At 42.8% G+C, this 26,173-nt stretch overlaps 1 long non-coding RNA gene across 4 annotated transcripts in view; it reads right to left on the bottom strand.

The window, feature by feature from the left end:
- Positions 1–26,173, bottom strand: part of LOC112668802 (uncharacterized) — a 71,234-nt gene that overhangs the window by 21,163 nt on the left and 23,898 nt on the right. For 2 of the 4 annotated variants that reach the window (XR_007413481.1, XR_007413482.1), the window contains 3 exons: positions 16,701–16,855; positions 16,358–16,474; positions 9,871–9,931 (listed from right to left, as the gene is read on the bottom strand). This is a non-coding gene — a long non-coding RNA (uncharacterized LOC112668802). The remainder of the gene's footprint in view (positions 1–9,870; positions 9,932–16,357; positions 16,475–16,700; positions 16,856–26,173) is intronic. The other 2 variants (XR_004803205.2, XR_004803206.2) reach the window with 1 other exon arrangement.

Here is a 26,173-nt window from a genome sequence, read left to right as displayed (position 1 = left end):
TCCTCAAGCTTCAATTTCTCTATCTATAAAATGGTGACATTTTATACCTGCCTCAGAGGGTGCTTGTGAAGATAAAGTAGATAATGCACAGAAAACACTTCTTGCAATGCTTACCACATAATAAATCTTTAATAAATGTTTTTCTTCTCATTAATTGTGGTTGTGCACTAGGTACAACAACCCTCTGCTCGTTAGAATAAGAACCTACAGGGGTGCTTGGGTGGCTCAGTCAGTTGAGCATCTGCCTTTGGCTCACATAATAATCTCAGGGTCCTGGGATCAAGCCCCATGTCCAGCTCCCTGCTCAGCAGGGAGCCTGCTTCTCCTCCTGCCTCTTCCCATGCCTCCTGCTGGTGCTCTCTCTATCTCAGATAAATAAATAAAATCTTTAAAAACAGGAAAAGAACCTACCCAGAAGATCTGCGTAATACAGTGATAATGGAGAGAATGTAAGGCCCAGAAGGGCAGGTGCTTGTCTTTCTGATTTGCTGAAATTTCCTAAGCCTGTAGAATGGTGTCTGGCATATGGTTAGTACTGAGTAACTATCTATGGGGTAAATAAAAAGAACTCCTTTAGGATACAAACTCCTTTAGGATACAAACTCCTAACTCCTTTAGGATTAGATACAACTCTGCTTGAATCCTGGCTCAACCATTTCTTTGCTTGTAACTTTGGGCAAGTCATGTAACTTCTCTATCCCTTAGTTTTTTCAGCTATAAATACGAGAAAAATATAATCATTTCTAATTAGCAGAACTGGTCACACACAATAACACATGTTAAAATCCTTCATAAATTCTATATCAAGATTTGAATGTTCGTGTGACTGTTGTTGTGGTCACACAGAAATATCAAAAGTTCTTCAAAAAAAGTGATTATTCTCCTTGCTTTTGGCCCAACTCTCTCATCCTCTGCATAAGCAGTCTGGTACCAAAATGCTGAGAACACTCAGAATCCCATCCTGATCTCCTGCATCCCACCCCATCTAAACTAGTTTGTCAACTCTTGGCTTCGAGACACTATCCTGATCTCCGATTCTGGAATGCTGGATTTGGGGGTTTGAATTAGTGTGCCTGATGTTTTTAATTTATGATGCCCCAAAAAGACTGATTTTGTATGACTCTCTGGTTCTCAGTACCATTGGTTGAGTCAATTAGGAACTTCTCACTCTTATTTCTGGCCTGTGAAACAAGTACCCATTTCTAACCTCCTGAGCCCACCACAACCCATCACTCCCACATTCATGAGTGAGAGTAGATCAAAAGAGTGGGGCCAGTTAGCTCATGTTCCTAAAATGCAGACTTATGTGAAACTAAAAGTTTTCTATTTGGATAAAAAGGATTTTGGGCAAAGGAAGAATATGAGAACCTCTAGGAATTTTTTTTTAAAGTGAATAATTACTCAATACAGCAGACAACAAAATAGGACACAGACAAGTGGTTGGTAGAATGTGCTGGAAGGAAAAACGCTAACTCTCTGTGCATGTTGTAATGGGCAGAATTAGTGGCTGGCTCCCAAAGGAGAGTCAGGTCATCCCAGAACATTCAACAGAGATGTCTGCACCAATGAAGACATCTGCTCAAAGGCACCACAGTGGGAGTGTGAAAGAAGAGAAGGTTAGAACGAATTAAAATTGAAAGTCCTGAGAAAAATTAGTACATTATTGAATATCTTATTAAATGCTGTTGGAACGCCTACTCCCATAGGCTGCATGCAGGTATTGCATATCTTGTACTCAGCTCAAGGCACAACCTAACAGTAAAGATCCAGCAGAGCTCATTCTGTCCACAAATGCTATTGTGTTCTCAGTGTGTACCCAGCTCTGTACTAAGTCCGCTAACCATCTTCTGGTAATGATTTCTGTCCTAAAATCAAAACAATATGGAAAATGATAGGAATAAAATGTAGAGATGATCACAAGAGACATGGTACATAGCAAATGTGTGATCAAAGCTGCCATAGTACTTAGTGCATTGAATCTTTAACAAATATTTCCTTAGCACCTGTTGTGTGCACTGAAGACACAGAGGTGAAAAAGATACCCAACCACCTTTATGGAGCTGATATTCAAGGGTACTGAGGTAGATAATACACAGATAATGGTAAGTACAGGATGAGAGAAGGGAGAGTATAGGAGCTCACTAGAGGTAGCCAGGGGAGACATCTGCCAAGGTCTTATTTGAGCAGAAACCTACATGAAGTGACTGAGCCATGTAACAGTCTGAAAGAAGAGTGTCTGATAGAGGGAATACAGAAGCACAGACTAAAAGCCAGCTAAGCACGGCGTGTATAACCCACAGTGTGGAGCAAGTATAGCTAGAGCAGAATATGCTAGGGAAGTGAGGTGGATGATGAGTTCAGGGAGGAAGCCAGGGACCTAACTGTAGAGTCTGAATAAGTTATGGTAAGAAACTTGGGGATAAAAAAAGAAAGAAAGAAAGAAAGAAAGAAAGAAAGAAAGAAAGAAAGAAAGAAAGAAACTTGGGGATTTGGAGAAAAGGACTCAGATGAGCATGTTTGCTTATGACTGGATATTACTTGGCAGTTTCTCTGTGGTCTCCGTATTTGACTAAAGGCCAATAGTTAAAAACAATAGGATCAAAGTGTGTTCACCTTCTAGAAGCTGCCACATTTCCCCTCAGGGGTATTATTAAAAGATAGAAGACCTGATCCTTCAACTCCTACCTCCATTGTCCCAACCAACCCATGGAAGAGAAAATTAACATTTGAAGAAATTGTTGGCCTCATCAAGAGCGCAGTTGCATTTTTCCTGTCCTCAGTGTGAGATAGGACCACTCCTATTCGAAGGACAGTGAGAGGATTTCTAAAGAAAACCCCATTGTAATGCAGGTTTTCTCCCAGGAAGGAAATTGATATCTAACTCTCCAGCTGGAACATTATTTGAGCTGCAGGTATCATATCCTCATCTCAATCTGCCACTAGAACATAGACGGAGGAAAATTCTGGAAGAGACAAGAGACTCCAGAATTTCTATATATGGAGAGTAACCAATTCTCACCAGAAGATTTCCAAAAGGGAAGTGGTGACTTGATTAATAGTGAAAGATGAGTGGGAGAGTCAGGGAGTGAAAGAGACTCAAAAGATGTGTGTCTGCCATTGCGGATATTCTCACTAACTCATCCCTATGAGAACTGTTAGTTGTCACAGACACCTGTAAGCAACCCCATTTAGTGATGAAAAGGCAGAAAACTTGGACATCTTCTATAAGAGTGGAAACCTTCATGCAGTTTCTTCATATTGAGAAGGAACATATTGTTTCCTGGGTAGGGTGGAACAGAATAGAACTTGTTTGAAATTTTCCTACAGAACAAGTTGTTAGGCTCTCCCACCCCCCTCATATTTGTGAGGTTTATCAAGTATCCTTTAGGAGTCAACCTTCAGGATGACTGGTGTGCATTATAGGGCTGTCAAAACCACAGAACAAAGAATAACAATCAGAGGACTCACATTACTCGACTTCAAGACTTACTATAAAACTATAGTAATCAAGATAGTGTGGTATTGGGAAAAGAATAGACCAATGAAACAGAATAAAGAATCCAGAAATAGACCCATACAATTAGAGTCAACTGATTTTTGACAAAGGAGCAAAGGCAATACAATGGAGAAAGGGTAGTCTTTTCAACAAATGGTACTGGAACAATTGGACATCCACATTAAAAAAAAAAAAAAAGATCTAGACACAGACTTTCATAAAAATTCACCAAAACGATTACAGACCTAAATGTAAAATGTGAAACCATAAAATTCTAGAAGGTAACATAAAAGAAAATCCAGGGGATTTGATTTGGTAATGAGTTTCTAGCTACAACACCAAAAGCAAATCCATGAAAGAAAAACTCGACAAGCTGGCCTAATAAAAATTAGAAGCTTCTGAGATATACTGTTAAAAGACTGCAAAGGCAAGACATAGACTAAGAAAAAACATTTACAAAATACATATCTGAGACAGGATTTGTATCAAAAATTACAAAAAACTCAACAATAGAAAACAAGCAACCAGATTAAAAAATGGGCAAAAGATCTGAACAGATATCTCATTAAAGAGATATATAAATGGCAACTGAGCATATGAAAAGATGCTCAATGTCATGAATCATTAGAAAATTGCAAATTAAAACCACAGTGAGATACCTCTGACATACCTATTAGAATGGCTAAAATTCAAAACACTAACAACACCAAACGCTAACAAGGATATAGAACAACAGAAACTCACATTCATTGCTAGTGGGAATGCAAAATGGAAGAGCTACTTTGGAAGATAGTTTGGTGGTTTCTCACAAAGTTAAACATAGACAATTCACCAATTGTATTCCTAGGTATTTAGCCAAAGGAGTTGAAAACTTACGTCCACATAGAAACCTGCATACAAACGTTTCTATCAGCTTTATTCGTAATTGTCAAAAACTAGAAACAACCACAATGTTCTTTAGTAGATGAATGGCCATTCAAACCACATTCTATCTATACAATGTTATATTATTCAGCAATAAAAAGAAATGAGCTATCAAGTCACAAAACTATAGGAAGGAGCCTTAAGTGCACACTGCTAAATGAAAGAAGCCAATATAAAAAGGCTATGTACAGTATTATCTCACTTGTATGGCATTCTGAAAAAAGAAAAACTATAGCAACAGGAAAAAGATCACTGGTTGCCAGGGATTTGGGGGAGGAGAGGAGACATGAGTAAGTAGAACATTGGAATGTTTGGGGGCAGCAGAACTATTCTGCAGTGGATGCATGACACTTTACCTCTGTCAAACCCATAGACTAATTCAACACAAAGAGTTAACCTTAATGCAGATTATGGACTTTAGTTAATAGCAATATATCCATATTATTTTATTAATTTTAACAAATTTTTCCCACGAATGATAGGGGAGACTGTGTGGAGTGAGGGTATATATAGGAACCCCTAGTATCATATGCTCAGTTTTCCTGCAAACCTAAAGCTCTTGTAGAAAATAAAGTGTATTGATAAAAGTGCATACCCCCCACCCCCAGAGCCCTGAGCTGTAAGCACAGTGAACAGGCCAGAACAGTGGATGGATGATTGAGGTATACAGGACTGTGGTCAGAAATTCATCAGCATGTATGGGGGGATTGCATGGGTCCCAATAAGAAGCTGGCTTCAAAAGTGCATCTGGCTGATTGTGAGAAGTGGATTAGAGATGGGCCAGAGATGATGGGGAGAGATCATGAGGGGTTTCAAGAGAGACATGGTGATTCTCAGGCTAGCATGATGGCAATGGATATAGAGGAGAATGAAAAGAATAAAGATCTTTGGGATCCCTGGGTGGCGCAGCGGTTTGGTGCCTGCCTTTGGCCCAGGGCACGATCCTGGAGACCCGGGATCAAATCCCACGTCAGGCTCCCGGTGCATGGAGGCTGCTTCTCCCTCTGCCTGTGTCTCTGCCTCTCTCTCTCTCTCTCTCTCTGTGTGTGTGTGTGTGTGACTATCATAAATAAATAAAAATTAAAAAAAAAAGATCTTTAGGAGGTGGAATTAATGGGATTAGTGATGGTACAGCAGGAGAGGGGGAAGATCTGGGATTGTTTTTGGCCTTTTTGACTGAGCAACTGGATGGGGATCTATGCTGTTAACTGAGATAGGGGAGCCTGGGGATAAGCTGGTTTGAGAGGAAGACCATTAGAGCCCTTGGGATCAGTTGAGACCAATGTGCTTATAAGGCTTCCAGAAAGAGGTATTGGATGGGTAGATAGGTAGGTCAGAAGCCCAGCTAAGGAACTGGGCTGAGATACAAATGCCCTGAGGACTTTAACATATGAGCACATCTTGGAAACACAGGCTTCTAGGTCCTAAGCTCATGCTAATGGCAGCTAACCTTTCTGAGCTCTTAGTATATACCAAACATTACGAAGAACGGTCTAGACTAATTGCCTTATTCAATCTTTAATCCAATCCTAAGAGGTAGATGTTATTAGTATCACCACTAAAAAGAATTTTAAGGGATCCCTGGGTGGCGCAGCGGTTTGGCGCCTGCCTTTGGTCCAGGGCGTGATCCTGGAGACCCGGGATCGAATCCCACGTCGGGCTCCCTGCATGGAGCCTGCTTCTCCCTCTGCCTGTGTCTCTGCCTCTCTCTCTCTCTCTGTGTGACTATCATAAATAAATAAATAAATAATAAATAAAAATTAAAAAAAATAAAAAAATAAAAAGAATTTAAAAAAACCCAAAAACCTCAAGCTCTAAAAAAACCAAAAGATCCTGCAAGAAAACCCCAAGAAACAAAAAGACTAAAGCTCCAAAAGTTTAAATGACATGTCCTATATCACACTCCTGGTAAGTGGCAAAACAACTCAAAACCTAGTCCAAGAGCTCCAATCTTCATTCATTCATTCATTCATTCATTCATTCATTCTTAAGATTCTATTTATTTGAGAGAGTGTGTGTGTGTGCACAAGATGGGGGAGGGGCAGAGAGAGAAGCAGACTCCCTGCTGATTAGGGAGCCAGATGTGGAGCTTCATCCCAGGACCCTAGGATCAGGACCTGAGACAAAGGCAGATGCTTAACTGACTGAGCCACCCAGGTGCCCAGTCTTCATACTTTTAAACCCAATATTTTCAAGTGTTGATATTTTGAATATTCAAATATGTCTTTAAGTTTAACTCAACCAGCTTCACTGGGTTCATATACCGTCTAACCTTCCAGAGGTCTCAGCCTCTGTTAAGATCTTCCTCAGGGAGAAGATAAAGGAACTGATACTCCTTTATTACTCCAATCTCTGCATGTTTCTTTAATTTCTGTATTGTGGTACAAACTGGGAAATGGGATCACATAATTTCCAAGTTTCATTAGTCAAATTAATATTTGTACTGCAAGCAACCTGAAATTTTGGCAGCTCCAATTAAAAAAAGTTTAGAGAAATTAGGGACAAAGATTGCTGTTGGAGAAGAAAGTAAACAGACTGCTTCATTTGGAAAAAGAAAAACAACTTTCAATTTACAAAATAATATGTTTTGGACTTTTTTTTTTAAGGTTTTCCTGGAATGGGATGAAAATCAGCCCAGAGATAATAAGTGAAAATCCAGAGACTCGGAGGCCCTAGACCTATTGGCGAGTCACTTCTCTGCTCTAGAACTCAGTTTCCCCATGTGTCAGGAATTACAAGAGCTATTGCCCTGGTTATGTCAGAGTTGTGACAAGCTGCAGGTGAGGTGATGGATGTGGAGGCTCTATGAAGTGTAAAAAGTGCTAGACAAATACAAAAGTTAATTTGAATAATGATTATGCTTCATATAGAGGCAAGCCACAATTATTCAAGACTGCATATCCCAGCCCAGGAGTGAAGGGGAAATGGATATTAGTGATTGCCAGGATGGAGATCCTCACTTGACAGGTAAGGAAAGTGGGGCAAGACAGGGTAGAGGGCTCACCCAAGGTCAGTGACAGAGCTGAGATTAACATTGACATTTCTCCCTCTGGTCTGTTGATTTCTCTCTTTTTCCTTTAGCAAAGAGACCTCTGGACCATTTTTTGGGTCATTGCTATCTCTCGCCAGAAAAGGATCCAGAACAATCAAAAGAGAATAGTCTGACTGTCAGTTTGGGTCTCAGTAAGATAAATGGCTTTGCCCAGGAAGAAAAATATGCTAACCTGAAGCTTAAAGAGGATTAGTGGTTCCACGTTTCTGAGAGTACAGGCAAAACCACCAAAGCAGCTCCTATTCGCCAGCTGCTCAATACACATCTGGACCTGGGCTACTCACACAGTAACTCTGAAGGGCAATCTTTACTGCCTCTCTGTTGTCTTGTCTCTGAACTTTGCTCTCAATGTTTCCCCTGTCCCAATGATCCCCTGCCTGTTCAAATTGCACTCTTTTGGTAAGGATCCCATGAGATTTCCCCTCTGGCAGGTCTTCCTGGCCACTTAGTCCACACTGGATTCTCTTCCCCCTTTGAGTCCCTCTGGCACTTATTTCTATACCATCCATGTGGCTCCAACAGGGCTCAGCCTTCTGGTGTCTCTTGTTTTTTTCATTTGCTGTGCAAATCTTTAGGAATGTTTATCCTATCTTGTCAGCCACATCAAAAGCTCCTCAAGGGCAATGTCAATGGCTATTTCTCTTGGATCCTCCACAGTGTCTAATACATGGCCAATGAATCACCAAAAGTTACATTTTGACATGGATTTTTTTTAAATGAATAAAATAAGAACCAGAGGAGGAAGCTACTAAAGGTTAACCTTCAGTTAAATGGAAGGATAACTTCCTGCACTGACAGATTTTATTTTTTAATAATGGAAAGAACACCCTTGAGATGTAAGTGTTTAGCCATCATTGGAGGTGCTTGAACCTAGAATGGCTCAGAAATATTTTAGGTGGAATTCCAGCTTCAGGGAGGTGGTGGAATGAGGAAGTGGTGGAGTGAATCTTCAAGGCCCCTTCTAGCTCAAAGAGTCTATGATCCTGTACCTGAATGCATGAGGGAGCGAATGAATGAATTTGCAGATGTCAATCATTTACACCTAGGCTCTCCCCCAGAGTGATGGAGACATGGTGTTCTGCATAACTTGGTCTTTTATCTGAAAAACACTGAAGTGAAGTAAGTGGAGAGCAGATCTTATTTCCTCTATTTTCCAGATGAGGAAACAGACTTATTGAAGTAAGAATAATTTGCCTGAAGTCAGAAGTTGGTTGCACACCAGAGCCAGCATTCACGTTCCCATGCCAGTTCAATTTTTGCTTCAAAGGCTCAGACAGCTCACCACAGCCCCCACATCTGCTCTCCTCCTTTGAAACATAGAGGGGAAGCTGGAAGAAATCCTAGAGAAATCTCAGCTTCTCCTTGTTTTGCACCCTCAGCCACAAAGCCATTTGGGTTGTGCCTTGAGTATTTCTCAGCTTGGTCCCCTTCCCTCCATAAATACTGTACCACCTTCACATTCTTCTATGTGAAGGAAGGCTGTGGAATTGGGTAGGCTGGATTCACTTCCTTTGGCCATGTCACTTAACCCCTCTCACTGGCAAGATGAGAGCCATAATTAGAGCCTATCTCATAAGGCTGCGGTAGGGATGAAATGAACAAATAGTGGATAGAAAGAGCCTAGAGCAATGCCTGGCACATAATACACATTCAATGCATGTCCAATTGTGCCAATGTATTAGTGGCTGGGGATGCTTTTTCCTGACCTTGGGTAAGTTGTGTAACAACCCGGAGGCTCCGTTTCTACATCTGTAAAACAGGGGCAATGCTAATAGTGACCCCCACCTTCCAAAGACTTTTGTGAGAAATAGACATGTTAATGTGTATGCAGAGCATTTTGAAATTGTTTGGCAAGTAGCAGGTACTCTGAAATTGTCACTGTCATTGCCTTTTCTGGCGAGTGATGACTCTGCACACAGAGCCTCTTCTGTATGCTTCATGGTATGTGTTCTGCCCTTGGGAATTACCTTTACCTTTACAGACAAATCACCCCATGTAGACCTCAACATCTATCATTTCCTGACCACAATTTTTCTTCCATAATAACAGCCCCTTTCGTGCTAGAAACTTCCATACTCTCTGCTCTTTCCTTTACCAGACATGATGGTGTTAATCATGTTTGTACGACACCTCAAGATAATGCATGAACACTCCAAACATGTCAGAACTACTAATGAACAAGTAGAATCTGACCAAAAGTGATTCACCTGGGAGGAAGCAACAGAGTGCTGGTCTCTGTCAGAAATAGAGATGTGGGAGTATGTGGGAAAGCCAGAGGTTAGGGAGCAGATGGCTCCATGTTGTGATGGCCTTGGGGATTTTTTACCAAGGGATACCAGCCACTGCATCTTTGTACCCTATTGTGCAGCTTGACACCGGCCTCATGAAAAGTGCTCACCGAAAGTTGGTCTATTACACACCTAGAGGAAAGCTTCTCCATCTGCAGATCTGGCCAGAAGCTGTAACACAGAAAGAATAAGTTACATGTTACAGATGATGTCCCAAGAGTTGTTCAGTCCCTTTCCATTCTTCAAGGGCCAATTCAAAGGCTAGCCCTTCCACAAAGACTTCTTGATTTACCCCAAACTGAAATACAAATTAATTTAGTTGAATGCAAGACATCACTAAATTAAGTCTCCATACAACTATCATGTCATTCCTGCAGAACTTCAAGAATCCTTGAGGGCACGGTCCATGTCTGCACTCAGGAAGTATGAGGGCAAACCCTTTACATGAATAAGTAGATGAGAAGTGGCATGATGAGAACCAGAATCCGAGGTCCCGTCTCTTTCTAGGACACCATGCTGCCTCCCACTGCAATGAACTCTCCTGATCACCCCCTTAAAGCCCAGGGCTGGGTGGAACTGCTTCCTGAGGGTGTGTGTCTGAAAAAGCCATCTATGCTAATATGCTCTTTAGCTAATGGGTTACTCCAGACAGGTGATAATGCTTCTGTGACAACCAAAAGTAGAGGAAATTTTGGGGGAGGGAATGGGAAGAAGGGCCCTGACCCCATAATTCAGTGGGCCTTTCCCATGGCTCAGCTTTAACACAGGTAGAATTTAGATGTATGGTAAGTACCTATGGAGAATGGAGAGGCGTAGCTATAATGGGATAAATTAACGGGTCCCTGCAAGAGAAAATGCCCATCGTAATGACCTTGGCCAGCTCTCAGCTAGGAAGATCCTGAATGCAAATGCACTAAAAATAAGGAAATGGGCCTCCTCCTCTGTGCATTTTACATAAACTTCCAACAGCCACTCTGCCTATGCACCAGTACTTCCATCTTCCACGTTCTTCCTCCTCCTTATCATCTTCCCCTCCACAGATCTCTAAAGACAGGATGAAGTGCAGGTCCTAATTTCAGGCCCTAAACTCTTTCATGGCCCACCCTGAAGCACTCCAGTCCCAAGCTAGTGTCACTTGACCCACACCTGCAGACTGAGTTGTTTTTGTGCCTGCACAGGCCATCACTGACCCACTCCCTAGGAAGGAGAGGTGTGGTTGCAGGAATCTCTAGTTTAATCACAACCTAAGCTGCCTTGTTGCTTTTCTTGCTAACCTGTATCTCAGTTCTGGAAACCAAGTCCCTGCTTGCTTCCTGGGTCCCAAGACCCACCTAGTGCCTGTTACCTGGGGACTGAGCTTTGTCTGGATGAATGTCATGTTCCAGCCCTTCTTCTTCTTCTCCTGCTCCTCCTCCTGCTCCTCCTCCTCCTTCTTCTTCTTCTTCTTCTTCTTCTTCTTCTTCTTCTTCTTCTTCTTCTTCTTCTTCTTCCTCTTCATTGGACTTAAAGCACTATCTCCACCCCTCCCCTTGCTTGAAACCTATCAGTAGGCATCCTACTTGTCTTGGACACTAAAATACTACACAAGAAGTTCAAGGTCCTGCAAGAACTGGTCCCTCTCACCACATCTTATACCACATCCTTCAGTGTCCAGCTGCTCTAATCTTTCAGTTCCTGTAGAGCATGCCCATCATAGGGCTTTTGTATGTCATCATCCCTCTGATGGAGCCTTACCTTGGAAATACCAACCTGGTAGGGTGGGGAGATGTTTTAAAGTCTAAGAACGTAAGGCCAAGAGCTTACAAAAGGTGACTTATTTTATGTACTTTCTGCCCAGTACCAACATGTATCTGGGGTGTGGAGGGTGTAGAAGGAACAGTTTAGGAAATAGGGGCAGAGTAATGGACCCTATTAGACCCCTGAGAAGACACCTGGGATAGGAGATGGAGAGGTCCCTGGGATCTGATTGTCCTACTGAAGTCCTACCATCGACCCCACCTCTGTTTGGGGGTGAGGTGATATACAAGGAGTGCCCTCCTTTTGGCTTTTGATATATGGGAGCCTAAGGGTAGTTGATTCCAGACACAGCAAGTGGAGGCGCAAGCTGCCCTCTCTGCCCTGTCTTGCAATTACTTTAGTCAAGCTCTTGGCTTATGGGAGATTTATGAAGCTTCCTTTCTGTCTATCCCATTTTAAAGGTACTATGAAGAGAAGAGAAAGCTTTGAGCTGTAATGGAATGAGATTTGTTTTTTGAGGTTTGTTTGTTTTTTTTTCTCCCCTTTCTATCTGACCTAATGGAATTTAGAAGGAAGTTATTGCTTGGTAAAGCAGAAGATGAAAAGTATGAGATGTCCTTACTAGAAGGATCCATCAAGCCCCTTGTACAGAAGCCCATAGAAGGAAAGTTGCCTGCCCAGCAACAGCATGTTGGTGGCAGGACCAGATCTAGAATCAGGCTAGATATTCTTTTTTTTAAGATTTTATTTATTTATTCATGAGAGACACAGAGAAAGAGAGAGAGAGAGAGAGAGGCAGAGACATAGGCAGAGGGAGGAGCAAGCTCCACGCAGGGAGCCCGACATGGGACTCGATCCCGGGTCTCCAGGATCACACCCTGGGCCGAAGGCAGCTAAACTGCTGAGCCACCCAGACTGCCCCAAGCTAGATATTCTTGATCAGAGAGCCCTTGCTGGCAGTGGGAAGACTCCTAAAAGTGGGAAGTGATACTTTGCATCTATGGGTCCCTGAGCAGGAACAGTTATGATTTTGCTCAGATTTCCGAAGAGATCTATAAACCAACCCAGGTAAAAACCCAGCAGTATCCTAACTTAGCATAAGAGAGTTTATAAAATATAATCAAGACACCAAAGCTTGTCCTTAAGAAACAATCAGAGAAAAACACCAGACAGCCAACGGTTTGGTGTTAAAATGTGTTGCATGTACTATTAACAAGCTTAAAAAGGAAGAAAAGAAGGTGCTGTATGGTCATTAAGAGAAATAATGACTAATACTGATAGAGAGCTTCCCTGTGCCAGGTACCACTTTTTGTCTTTATATTTACTGACTAAGACTAAATTAAACCTCACAGCAATTCTGTGAGGTATATGCCATTATCACCCCTTGTTTTACAGATGAGAAAACAGGAGTGAAGTCATTTGCCTAAGATCAACAGCCAGTAAGAGGATTGAAATCATCCTATGAAATTGCCACTATCTGGACATACAGGACTTCATGCAGAGCACAAGGCATGGAGGTACACGTATCACCCAGCCCCTGCCTCTGAGGATGCATAGTCTATTGGAGGAGGTGGGAGCACAAGCACTGATCATGTTTACAGGGATACAAGCTATTAGCAACTTCTAAAGATGGGCAGACTAGGGGAGAGGTGGACACAAACAGAAGCCCACTGGGAGGCGTGAGTTTAACTCTGTTATGCAGGACAACCTGTCTGTGTCTGTGGGTTCAGTCTGGGCAGCCAGATGAGCCCTAATTTCAGAAGCAGATCATATCCAGCCAGTGGGTGAGGTGGACCAGGTAGCAAGACCAGCCAATGACCCAACACCTGGGAACTGGCTGCTCTGTTCTCATCCCAGAACACCTGTCTCTACAGGCAGCAAGACTCTCAGACTAGACCAAAGACTGGCAGTTGGGGTCATCCGTTTCCAACCAAATGGTCTGGGATTTGGTACAGATGGAGGTTGAGTAATGAAAAGCAATTTTCCGGGCTTAGAATGAGGCAAGAAAGCCAAGTACCAGGGAGGACCCACCCGAGTGACTGTGGACCTTGGCCACATAACCTATGCCCCCCTTGGTTTTCTCACCTGTGAAACCTCCCAGAGGGTTGTTAAATGAAGTGGCGCACTTCTCACAGTGCCTGCACAAAGTAAGCACTCAAAATCTTTTTCGTTTCACTCACTTAACAGCTGTCTGTTGAGTACCTACTCCATACCACGTTCTGGTCCAGACGCTGCAGATCTGCGAGTTTACAACCCGCATGGCTTCTGCCCTTATACAATTCACCATCGATTGCTCTTCTCATTGCAGATTGTTATTAGCAAAAGGTGCAGTGTTACCATCATCTATTATTACGAATCACTAAGGAGAGTGAATCAATCACGTTGCTTTCTCTCCTGTCCCCCTGTTCCCTCCATGCAACCTCCAAGAGTACCCATATCACTCTGTATGTCACTGAATTTTCATATTCACCTGAGGCTAGGACAGGCTTGTTATTCCTATTCATTGTCACTCACTCTTGCGTTCCTAGTGCTATAACCCACTCGGTGTTCGGTCCCGCATCCTGGGATAAGCCCCAGGTTTGTGTGTTGGCTTGAATGGGATCAAGCCTGGACAGGGGCCCAGACTCCTGAGCTCTGTCATTTCTGGTGGGGAGCCAGGGAGGAGAATAGGGAGTACGCGCATGGTTGGGAGAGGGGCTGTTGCCCACAAGAGCAGGTTCACCACTATGCTGCTAGATCTAGACCTGGGCGGGATATGTGGGGGCTCCCGAGGCAGCAGAGGCCCCAGCAGTATGTTGCGCCCCAGCCAAGATCTGAGAATGAGACTGCACCCCAACTTCTGCAGATACAAGGAAGGGAAGCAGCTACGGTGCCTCTGCTGGCCTGGTTCCAGGAGCAGGTGTGGGCTGCAGGCTGCTCTGGGGGCACTGGAAGCCACACTGAAGTGCTGGATGGATCCAGGCTTTATGGGGTCTGATGCCTATATGTTTGGGGTCCTCCTTTAAGAAAAGGGATGCAAAATTAGGTTTAAAATGGAATTTCAAATATTTGTTTAAAAAGATGACACATAGAAAAATCACAACATCAGAGAGATAAATATTATTATTAATCAACCACTTTTATAATGCTCCATTTGGCTACATAACTCTTCAATGAGCTCTCCATGTGATAACAATTTTGTACTATTATTCCATGGAAAGCACAGGGAGATAATTAAGCTTCGCTCTAGATCAAAACAATTTATTAATAGTTTATAAAAAGGCTCTTCTAGGTTCACAACTCCATATTGTAATGTCATGTAAATGTTTATGATTGTAGTCAAAATATGGTAAATCTTCTATCACATATGCTTTACATATGAGCTGTTATGGGTGTACTCATGTTTGTGCTATGACTATGAATTTTCTCCCTAAAAAACATGAGAATTATGATAAACAGCATTTTCTACAATTCCTTTCAAACCCCTCAGCCCCTAAACAATTGATATTTGTTCATGCTGCATTATTGAGTATATTTCTTTTTTTAAGATTTTTTTTTCAATAAATGATAAAATTTATTTTTTTTTTATTTTTTTTTAAATTTATTTTTTTATTGGTGTTTATTGATTTGAGAGAGAGAGAACGAATGGGGGTAGGAGGAGGGGAGGAAGAAGGCTCCCTACTGAGCAGGGAGCCTGATGTGGGGCTCAATCCCAGGACCCTGGGATCATGACCTGAGCTGAAAGCAGACACATAACCAACGGAGCCATCCAGGTGCCCGTTGAGTATATTTCTGACAAAAGAACTTCCCTATGGACCAGATATCGATAGGAAATGAATCAGTCCTCCAACCTACAAATTTACAACTTCTAACAAGGGAAAGAAAAGGCAATGTACCAGTTCACATTCCCACCAACAGTGTAAGAGGGTTCCCTTTTCTCCGCATCCTCTCCAACATTTGTTTAGTAAATTGAACACCAATAAAAAAAAATAAATAAAAAAAAAAAAAAAAAGGAAAAGGCAATGTACTAATTTCTGGCTCAGCACATTTCAAACCTTGTTTTCTCCTACTACTTATGAACCTCCAGTGCTGAGTGCTCCAGTGCATATTCATACTATAATCAGACCTAGACCCTGTCTTGGGGTCATACTGAAAAGTGAATTAACACAGTGGAAAACAATTCCTAACCAGGATGGCCAAGAATACAGTAACTATATATAGAACTGGCCTCAACCACATAAATACAGCTCACTAGTCCCAAACCAAATGTGTCCCCATCTCAGTGTCCCCTTTGTCAGTACCATAGAGGCCTAGGGCCACTTTAGAGAAACAACCACCCAGCATGAGAGGGCAACTGCCTTAACTGATTGTGATTAATACATCCTACCCTTGCAAATTTTACAACACATTGTTTGGGGCTGAAGGTTTGAGTTCCAAGGAGTCCATATTGTGACTCTAACACTTAGTGTGATGTCATTTGAAAGTGGGGAATTTGAGAGGTAAATAGGTCAGAAGGGTAGGGCCCTTATGAATAGGATTCATGCTCTTCTAAGAAAAAGCCAGAAAGCTAATTGGCTCTCTTTCTATCTGGTGAAGATACAACAAGAAATCAACAATCTGTACTATGGAAGAGCCTCACCAGAAGCCAGCCATACTGGCACCTTCATCTTAGATTTCCAGCCTCCAGAACTCTAAGAAATACATTTCTATTGTTTTTAAGCCACTTGGTCTACGGCATTTGTTATGGTAGCCCAAATGAATTAAGGTAGACTTGCTCATGTGAACACACGGATAGAGCTTCCTTCAGAGCCTCTATAGGATCTTGTGCAATGGAGGGTCTTGAATCTTCAGCTTCCTTTATTGCTTTCAAGGTAAACCCACCTCTGGTGATGATCCCTCCAGGAGAGGGGCTCTGCCTGGAACAGTCTCCGCCCTTTGTCTGCTGTATCTCTATTTGTGGCAATCTGTCCCCATCTCTGGGAGAAGCTTGAAACCTCCCTGAAAGAAAGACAAGGAAAAGAGTAAGAGGGCAAATCATCCTGTTCAAGGAGGCAGCATTCAAATTTGAAATAGCCGTTTCCATTTCTCTAAGAAATGATGCATTTACAATGGGCTTCTTGGCTGCACCCAAGGACTCTCCCCCCCCCCTTTTAAGTGTGAAGTTGATTAGCCAAGTGTCCAATTGGCCATCAGCCCTGTAATTAAAGCATCACATTAGTCTCACTAGGGATGGTGAAGAGGTCTCTAAGTTGGGAGAACAAATGCAGCAAATTTCAGAAGATCTGTAGAAACATCTGCTATCACATCCTAGGGAATCAGAGTGTCTGCACTTCACAAATTCCATCATTCAAGCTGCATTCTGAGTCTTGAGTACAGAGCCTGGGTTATGAGGGAAACAGAAGCAAAAATTTGATGGAGATCTCTTTAGCCCAATGGCACCACCCAGTGCCATCCCTAAGTGCTATGTTTTAAAAACTTTTGGCAAAAGCATAAGTTTTCTACTGAGAACAGGAATCTGGAAAGACAGGTGGGATTCCCCCCACCCAAATGTCTGCCCCCACCCTAGATATGAATGAAGGCAAAAGCAGAACTGAGCAAACCTGGGTTAGCTCTTCAGGGACACTCAACCCTCAGTTGACAGTGCTTCAGAAGCATCCTTAGGTGTATGTCTCACCTTTCAAAAAACCATATTAAACCTCAAAACAAAAATAAGGAATCCTACAAAGTTCTGATACCTCCTCATGATAGTGACTTAGGTGCATTTGTTGAAATACTTGACATATTAAGTTATTAGAAGAATAAGACTCAGCTCATAAAGTGCTCAAACTCCAAGATCAGGGCACCTGCCAGGATAGAGGTAACTCAGCTCAAAGCCCTATTTTTACAGGGAGAATAGGCCCAGAGAGAAAAAAATGACTTAGCCAAGATCACACAGTAAGCTGGCAGCAGAAGTAGTGTAAATACTGAGGTCTTCAAATTCTTGATCCATGACTTGAACAGCATTTTTTCCCCACCCGTTTTCCCAGAAACTTAGCCAGAGTTCCTTCCAAAGACCCAGCCTCCCACACAGCCTTCTGGAAGAGGCTTCTGGTCTTCTGGCCAGCAAAGAGCCCCTCTGCCTTCTGCTGTAAGCTTCAACACCTCACCCACTTCAAAGACATCTGGTTACATATTTGCTCCCTGAGACTTGGCTCCCAGTTCTGGCAGAATTAGGAAATACACGTTCACCTGCTCAAAGCCCAGATTGCCTATGTGTATCATTAAATTCTCAGCTGGAACTCCAGGCCAATGAACATTAGCCAGAGACAGCTGAGACTTGGGACAACTTGTGGCAAGCTGGTATCCAGGTCAGCTATGCAGGAAGGGGAAGGCTTCTGGACCATGTTGGGAAGCAAGTCAGTGCCCCATTCCCTCTGATGCCACTTGGGCTTAAGAGTCCTTTGAAAGCATCTCTAGCTCAGCAGTCTCTTGACTTGTACATCCAGCCAGGAGGAAATTTGCATTTCTGTAGCTTTTCTCTCCTTCACTCTCAGTGGTCCAGTGGAGGCCATTGGACCCTGCTGTTGGGATCATTTCATGGCCAGATCCTCTCCATCATTCAGACATCATTCAAATGTCATTTCTGGAATAAGGTCTTCGATAGCATCCCGTTATAGTGGCACCATCCCACCCCATCTCATTACTCTCTATCCTGTTGCCTTGTTTCAGTTTCTTTATGGCACTTCTGGTTCTCCAGAATCTCTTTATTTGATTCATGAAGAGGTCATGTGGCCCTGTTGCTAAGACCTTTCTCTCTGGGGTCAGGCAGTCTGGGTTTGAATCTATACCACTTATTAACTATAAAGTCTCAGGAAAGTTACCTAACTTCAAACTCTATGGCTCAGTTTCCCATCTGTAAAAGGGGAGAATAACCACACCCACCTCACAAGGTTGTTATGAAGATTAAGTGAATTCATCAAAGGTGCTGAGAGTGATACCTGGCACACTGCCAAGAATGGAGTGTCAGATACCATTGCTATCATCTGTAGTTTGTCTCTTTCCACTTTAACATAATTTCCATGCACCTCTGTCTCCCGTGTCCACAAAAGCACTTAGCACATAGTTTGTGTTCAATAGATGTTTGCTGGGGCAGCCCGGGTGTCTCAGTGGTTTAGTACCGCCTTCAGCCCAGGGCCTGATCCTGGAGACCCAGGATCGAGTCCCACGTCGGCTTCCCTGCATAGAGCTTGCTTCTCCCTCTGCCTGTGTCTCTGCCTCTCTCTCTCTCTCTCCCTCTCTCTCTCTCTCTCTCTCTCTCTCGGTGTCGCTCATGAATAAATAAATAAAATCTTTAAAAAAAAAAAAAGATGTTTACCAAATAAATGAATAGCCTTCCTAGTGTCCCTTCTGCCTCCAAGTCCCCTGCTGTTCCCAGTTATAATTAGGTGTCCCTTCCTGTCATCTCCCATGGGGCCCTGTCCAGACTTCAACCATAGACCTAGGGTTCTTTCTTCTATTCTACTTCACAGTTTGTATACACATTATGAACAACTTGAGAGCAGGGGCCCTATGTTACTCCCCTCTGCATTCCCCAGGCTTAGCATGCAGGCTGACACATGGAAGATTCTATGTAGAGGGAGGGAAGGAGGAAGAAGTATTCCACGTGTAGGTCAGATCATACCGCATTCTTCCTCATCAGCAATGACTTCCCATCTCCTACACAGTGAAAGCCCAAAGTCCTAGGAGAGCATTGCTGTCCATCCATGGCTTGGCTTCAACTGTCTTTACTATGTCCACTCTCTGTGTTTTTCTCCCTTTTGGTACATAAAATCTAAGGTCTGCAATTCCCCTCTCCTCTTTTTAAGAAGTCTCAGTAATTCCCATCTGTGAGCATTCTGTCTTTTTTTACCCCTGCCCCTTGTTTTACCTCTTTTCCTATCTCTTCCCTTAGGGTCAGATTGTTCCTCATATCCCTAGTCCAATCCTGTCTTCTTGATGATCTCACCAGACAGTTCATCTTCTCTCTTGTCTCAAGATATTTTTGACTTATATTTTACCATCTGCCTTAGTCTTCCTTGAATTTTCCACACTGTGTGGAAGGTGCCAAAGGCCAAGGATCACTTCTTTTATTCCATATGGTCTGCAGAGCTTCTGGGCTATGCTTTAACACAGGAGTGGTTAACGAATCAAGAAGTAACTACACTGTGTTTGTTGATATTTCTTATGACTCCCCATCCCAGCCTGAAGTGGTATTCAGCTAGTTGCTAACATTTTAGTGTTGATTCAACAAGTATTTGGCAAGTACCAATTCTTTGTGCCCCTCTCTTTAAGGAACCAATAATCTCACTAGGGATACCAAACATGAGAAATGTCTATAAGACAAAAGAAGTCACCATGTTGGGAGCATAAATGCTTCAAACACCCACTGTATACAAAGCTCTATCTAAAAGAAGATTTTTTTAATAAAATAAAATATAAAAGCATCAGTCACTCCCCTTCACTTAACCTATCTCATAAATACGTTTGAGACCAGTCAGAAGCAGCCTTAGAGATCATCCTACCTAACCCTGTCTCCCAATTCATTTTATAGAGGACAAAACTGAAGTCTGGAAAGGAGGTATGGCTTGCCTAGTCTCAAGAACAGAGTTAAAATGAAGGCAGAGTGGCAGCTCAGAATCAATACTCTTCTAACTACCCCCCGATCCCTTCTAAATCAATCTGGAAAATCAGAGAACACATCCCAAATCTTCTTTGAAGTAGGGTGAAATATCAAATTAATCAACAGATACAATACAGCATTATGGGCCAAGGTGCTAAACTACAGAGGAAAGCACTACTGCAGCTTGTGGTTGAAGAGGAGTTAGGACTTTACCTAGGACGTCTCACTTATGGACATGGACATTTAGGGTGTTTCATTTGTGAAAAGCTTTGGGAAAGCTTCTATGGAGGCCTCAGTATGTGAAAAACCAGTCATGATGAAGATGGTCCCCAGGACCCTGAAAAGGCCTACCTAGTACCACACAGTTTGAATAGACTTCATACAAGCCTCCACTTTCATATATAACTAGAAAGGAAACAATACTCTCCTCAACATCACAGAATTAGCTCTTATCTAGACTAAACCCAGGATTCTTAGTCAAAGATAGCATAGAGAAATAAAGAATACATAGCGTTGCATCTGTGTTTAAAAACCCACTCTGTTGATGCCTGTCCGCTTCTCTCAAGAAGAGGTGTGTCCAGGTGCTCTTCTCTTTTTTCTGTGTTCTGTAACTTCTTGACCAATGGGAGATGGTGGAAGTGATGTTGGGCCATTTTTCCAGGCTCATACCTTAAAACTAGCAGTTTCTACTTCCTGCATCTGGGGACAAGCACTCTTTGATGTAGCCATCTTGCTATGAGGAAACCCAAGTCACCTAGGGATGCCACAAATACATGTTCTAACTGAGAGTCCCAGATGAAATCCAGTCAACAGCCAGAAATAGTACCAGACATGTGAGTGAAGGCATCCTTTGAGGTGACTCCATCACCAGTGCCGGCTTGAACCACATGAAAAACTCTGAGCTGTAACCCACTACCTGAGCCAAATCAACTCTATGACTGTGAGACATAAGAATAAAATCATTGTTGGGCACCTGGGTGGTTTAGTCATTGAGCGTTGGCTTTTGGCTCACATTGTGATCTCAGGGTCCTGGGATTCAGTCCCACATCAGGCTTTCTGTGGGAAGCCTGCTTCTCCCTCTGCCTATGTCTCTATCTCTCTCTTTGTCTCTCATGAATAAATGAATAAAATCTTTTTTAAAAAAGAATAAAATCATTGTTATTACTGCAAGCCACTATGTTTGAGGATGATTCATTACCCAACAGCAGACAACTGGAACAGAATATATAAAGTCTCAGTAATGGCACTAAGAGGGTCACATCTTACAGAGCCAGGGTAATGTCCTCCTGCATGTTGTAGTACATGCTCTTGGTTAGAAACCAATGCATAGTGTGTGTCCCTACAGCCAGGTTTCACAGATGGAGAGTCAAAGAATAGAAATGGCAGTGGCTTCTCTTATGATCCACAAGTTAAATTTTTGCTTCCCAATCTTGCAACTGTAGACTATGCTGGTCTAAAAGTCTTAGATATCCATGGTATAGCACTGCCACTGTGGACAAAAGATTGGCTCAATTAAACTGGAAGTTAAGACTTGTATTCAGCCACGTGGAAGAGGTTAAGAAGAGGGTTAACACATGGGGTGATTGATCTTGATTATCAGGAGGAAATTTGGTTATTCTTATATGATCTGGGGAAGGAAGGATACATCTGGAGGAAGAGACGCCCTAGGGTGCCTCTTATACTTCCATATCCTATGATTAAAGTCAAATGTAAAACTATGACCCAATATAGGCAAGATGGCCAGTGACCCACACTCTTCAGGAATAAATTTTGGAGTCACCCACCAGGCACAGAACCATAAGGAACTAACCTGCTTGCTGAAGGCAAAGGGAATATGGGATGTATGTGCTAAATGGAAGTTATAAATATCAGCTACCACTACATGACCAGTTGCAGAAACAAGGACCATAATAGTTGTGTTTCCTCCTTATTTGGATGTGAATCTATTTGCATATATATTAGCCAGTTTTTCTTTTGCCTTCTCATTTGCACACCACTTAACATAAAATGTGTGTAACAGTGTTTAATCTTACATCTCAATATTTAAGCTACACGTTATCTAAGGAGAAGTGACTTAGCTGGAAAAAGAATAGATAAAGGTGGCTCAGTGGTTGAGGGTCTGCCTTTGGCTCAGGTCATGATCCCAGGGTCCTGGGATCAAGTGCCACATCAGGTTCCCCTCTGCCTGTGTCTCTGCCTCTCTCTCTATGTCTCTCATGAATAAATAAATAAAATCTTAAAAAAATAAATAAAAATAAAGATGAGTAAAGAACTTTGTGTTCTTTTTTGGAGACAGTGTTCATGTATTTTTTATTGTACATAAAAACATGTTAGGTAGAAGCAATACTCTCCTATTATTTTTATTGAGAAGTTAAATATAGCTAAAAGAGATATGTGGGTGCCAAGTTGACCTAGAGTGAAATATTTACTAATCTAGTAATCTGGAACAAAGCTTCCAGAACTCTCTATGCAGTTCCAGGATGCATTAGCCATAAGAGGCATTTGGAAGTGGAAGGGGAAAAACAATGGCAGCTCTTTTTTTTTTTTTTTTTAACACCACAAAAGTCAGTATAGAGCCCAGTGCTGTGACTTCTCACAGACATATTGCTGTTCCATTGCCTCATCTTGATGACATGGCTTCAGCAACTCTAGCTCACACTCCATGTCCTCCTTCAGCCACCCCAAATCCTGCACCAATGTGGGCACCTCCATGCCAAAGGGTGTCAGCTTCTGCAGGTCACACATGACGTCACCCTCTCCCACTTCATATCCATATTTCCATCCTAACTGCCTGTCTGCTGACTTCAGGCCCAACACCAGATGTAGAAGCAACAATCTTCCATAAACCCTTTAACTAGTTCCCATAACTGCACAAAGCTGAACCCCATAACAAATAGCTTGTCCATATAATTTGTAGTGTTCTTGCTTTTTTGATCAAGCCCTACTTGAGGGGCCACAGTGATCCCTTTCTCATGGTGCTCCAACCACATTGGCCTTCCTGTCCCTTGAGTATGACAAGCCTATTCCCCGCCAAGGGCATTTTATACTGGTGGTCTCCTGCCTGAAATGTCCTCTCTTAGATATCCCTATGCCTGGCTCCTTCTTGTCAAGCATTCTCAGCTCAAATGTCACCTCTGTTGGGAGGCTTTCCCTGGCCATAGCACCTAAAACAAACTCCAGCCATTCTCAATCACACTACACCATTATTGTTTCCATGGCACTCATCACTCTGAAATTTTATTTTTGTTTATTTGGATACCAGTTCTCTGTCTTTTGAAGGTTTTTGAGGGTAGAGATCTTGCCTGTTTTGTTAACCACAGTATCCCCTTGCCCATTGTAAAGCTGAACAGAGGTCACTGGTATAGAATGAATGATTGACCTTGTCCAAGCTACTTTCCTCTGGGAACTTCAGTACCATGTGCTGTCCATGGCATGACAAGACCTTTCTCATAGAGCTGTCAGGAGGTTTGTTGAGACTGGAGATGAAGAGCACCCTGTACAGCACCTGGCAGGGGATTGGCTCTCAGGGCTTTGGTCACCTTCTTTGCATGCATGCCTTGCTAGGGGCCATCTGAGGCACCTGGGAGCTGAGCTGGAATCACTAGGGTAGAATCAAATCTCTGAGATTCCTGGATTCCAGAAGGATACTTTTATTTTCCTCTTATTTTTTTTCTGTCTTTGTAAGATGCCAGAGTCCCCTTCTGCTAATCGCGTTGGTGTGCTATGTGCCTTCATCTTAAAAACACTTTTACAGCTTCTGTGCCTGGTAACTCTCCATTTTTGGTCTTTTGCTTCCCTATCTACCCATGGAATCAGAGACAATCCCCAGCCTCTGCCTAGTGCGCACTGAATCACACTGACATTGGTATCCAATTGATTTCCTTGCCTCTGCCTTACAGACACAGATGAGAAGAAGCACTATTCTCATCTAGCCTGGAGGGAAAGCAGGTACTGAAGGCAGGTACTGATGCAGAGGAATGTTCTGGACGAAGATGCAATACTCCTGCCCATCAATAAGATCTAAATGGCAGAATGAGTCCAATTTGTAGATCTTATGTATGGACCTAGAAAAAAAATATAAAAGCTTCCTAAGTAGAACCATGGCTAAAATGAGAGCCAGTCAGTGATACTTTAATTCACTTTCAACTCCTAATTTGGGAAGTAATGAACTTGTCTCCTCCTCCCAAGCTGCATTAGGCATCCAGTGGACTACAAAGTGGAATAAGTGGCTCCATAAGAAATACCCTTCTTCCCTCAGCTCCCAGACTATACACATGGAGCCATTTAATGGAATCTGAGGGATGGAGACAAGGGGCTGATTTGGCCACAGGGTTTCAAGAAGACAGGAGAAAATGTCCTACAGAGATGAGCAAGGTTTCTTTGCATTTGTTTGCATATTTTCTTTGCAAGGGGGAAGGTCCTTTTCTCACTGTTGGAAATTATCCTCCCCTATTCAATTCCTTTCTCTCTTTCTTCCTTCATCTCAATATACTTGTTACTAAGTCATATGTTAGGCATTGGGGCCTAGCTATCCTTGGGAGTCTCACACTTCCACAGAGAGAAAGAGACAAGTCAGCAGTCACTTCCAGTACAGGTTAGTAGGTACTGGGAAGAAGGAAACATGGGGTTCATTGGGAGTCCTGTGAAGAGCCGCCCAATCTGTTTTATGGGGGAGATGGAGTGTCAGGGAGGGCTTGGCTAAGAAGGCCTACTCAGCCAGGGCTTGATGAAGAACAGATGTATGTCAAGAGGACAGAAATGATCCTGGGCACCCCCTGACAGAGCATTCTCATGGACGGGCCAGCTAGACAGGTAATATGTTAATCTGGCCCAGGTTAAAGCTATCAGGGGCTTCCATTGCTCCCTCTCCTAGAAGACCCAGCCCCTTCATGGCAGCTCAGACTTCCTGATCTGGCCCCCATGAAAGGAGCCACAATGCACCCCACATTGTGCCAGCCCCCTTGAGGCTCTGACCTCTCCCACGCTTCTCCCAACTCACACTCTTCCTTCTCTCTGGATCGCTATCCCCTCCAAACCCCTTTGCCTAATGCACTCTTTACATGCTTTTACACTTAGCTCATGGCTCAGGGAAGCTGGCTGAGGGGGGGATTCAAATAGTACTCCCCAAAATTGATATCCATCTCAGAACTTTAGAATGCAGTCTAATGGATGCCTAATATAGCTTGGGAAGAAGTTTAGGAATAGCAGAAATTGCCACCTAATTCAATAGTTTTGCAGATATAATTCCTTAAGATAAGATCATCCTGAATTAGAGTAGCCCTAAGTCCAGTAACTGGTGTTTTTTAAAAGGGGAATGGGGATGCCTGGGTGGCTCGGTTGGTTAAGCATCTGACTTGATTTTGGCTCAGTCATGATCTCAGGGTCATGAGACTGAGTCCCATGTTGGGCTCTGCACTCAGCAGGGAGTCTGCTTGAGGATTCTCTTTCCCTCTACCACTCCCCCCACTCACTTGCACTATTTCAAATAAATAAATAAATAAATCTTTTAAAACATTTAAAAAGAGGACAAGACACAAAGAAATACACAGAGGGACAAAGGCCATGTGACAATAGAGGCAAGGATCTGAGTGATGCCACTCTGAGAAAAGGAACAGCAGAGATTGCTGGCAACTTCCAGAAGCCAGCAACAGGCCCCTCCCCAGAACCTTTGGAGAGAGCAGGCTCTGCTGACACCTTGATTTTGGTCTTCTAGCCTTCAGAATCCTGAGAGAGTACATCTCTGTTGTTTTAAGCTATCTAGTTTGTCACAATTTGTTAGAGTAGCCACAGGAAACGAATACACCTTCCCTCATGCACAGCCTCTCTCTCCAGCTTCTTCAGAAACACCTCACTGCCTCCCGTGCACAAATTGGTACACCTTCCTGGAAATCTAAGCTCCTCTTTGGGATCACTCATCACAGTTTGTAATTATTTATTTGTGTGATATTTTCAGTGATGTTCGTCTCCCCTACTATACTGTAAACACTATTATGCCAGGGAATCTATTGAAGTCACTTCTGAATCATCAATGTTTATGGTGATGGGGGCAGGGGGCCTCC

This window comes from Canis lupus, chromosome 10 (genome assembly GCF_003254725.2).
Source record: "Canis lupus dingo isolate Sandy chromosome 10, ASM325472v2, whole genome shotgun sequence".
In the NCBI taxonomy this organism is placed as follows: Eukaryota; Metazoa; Chordata; class Mammalia; order Carnivora; family Canidae; genus Canis; species Canis lupus.
The sequence above is the reverse complement of the archived record's forward strand: the minus strand, read 5'-3'. Positions and strand labels throughout refer to the sequence as shown.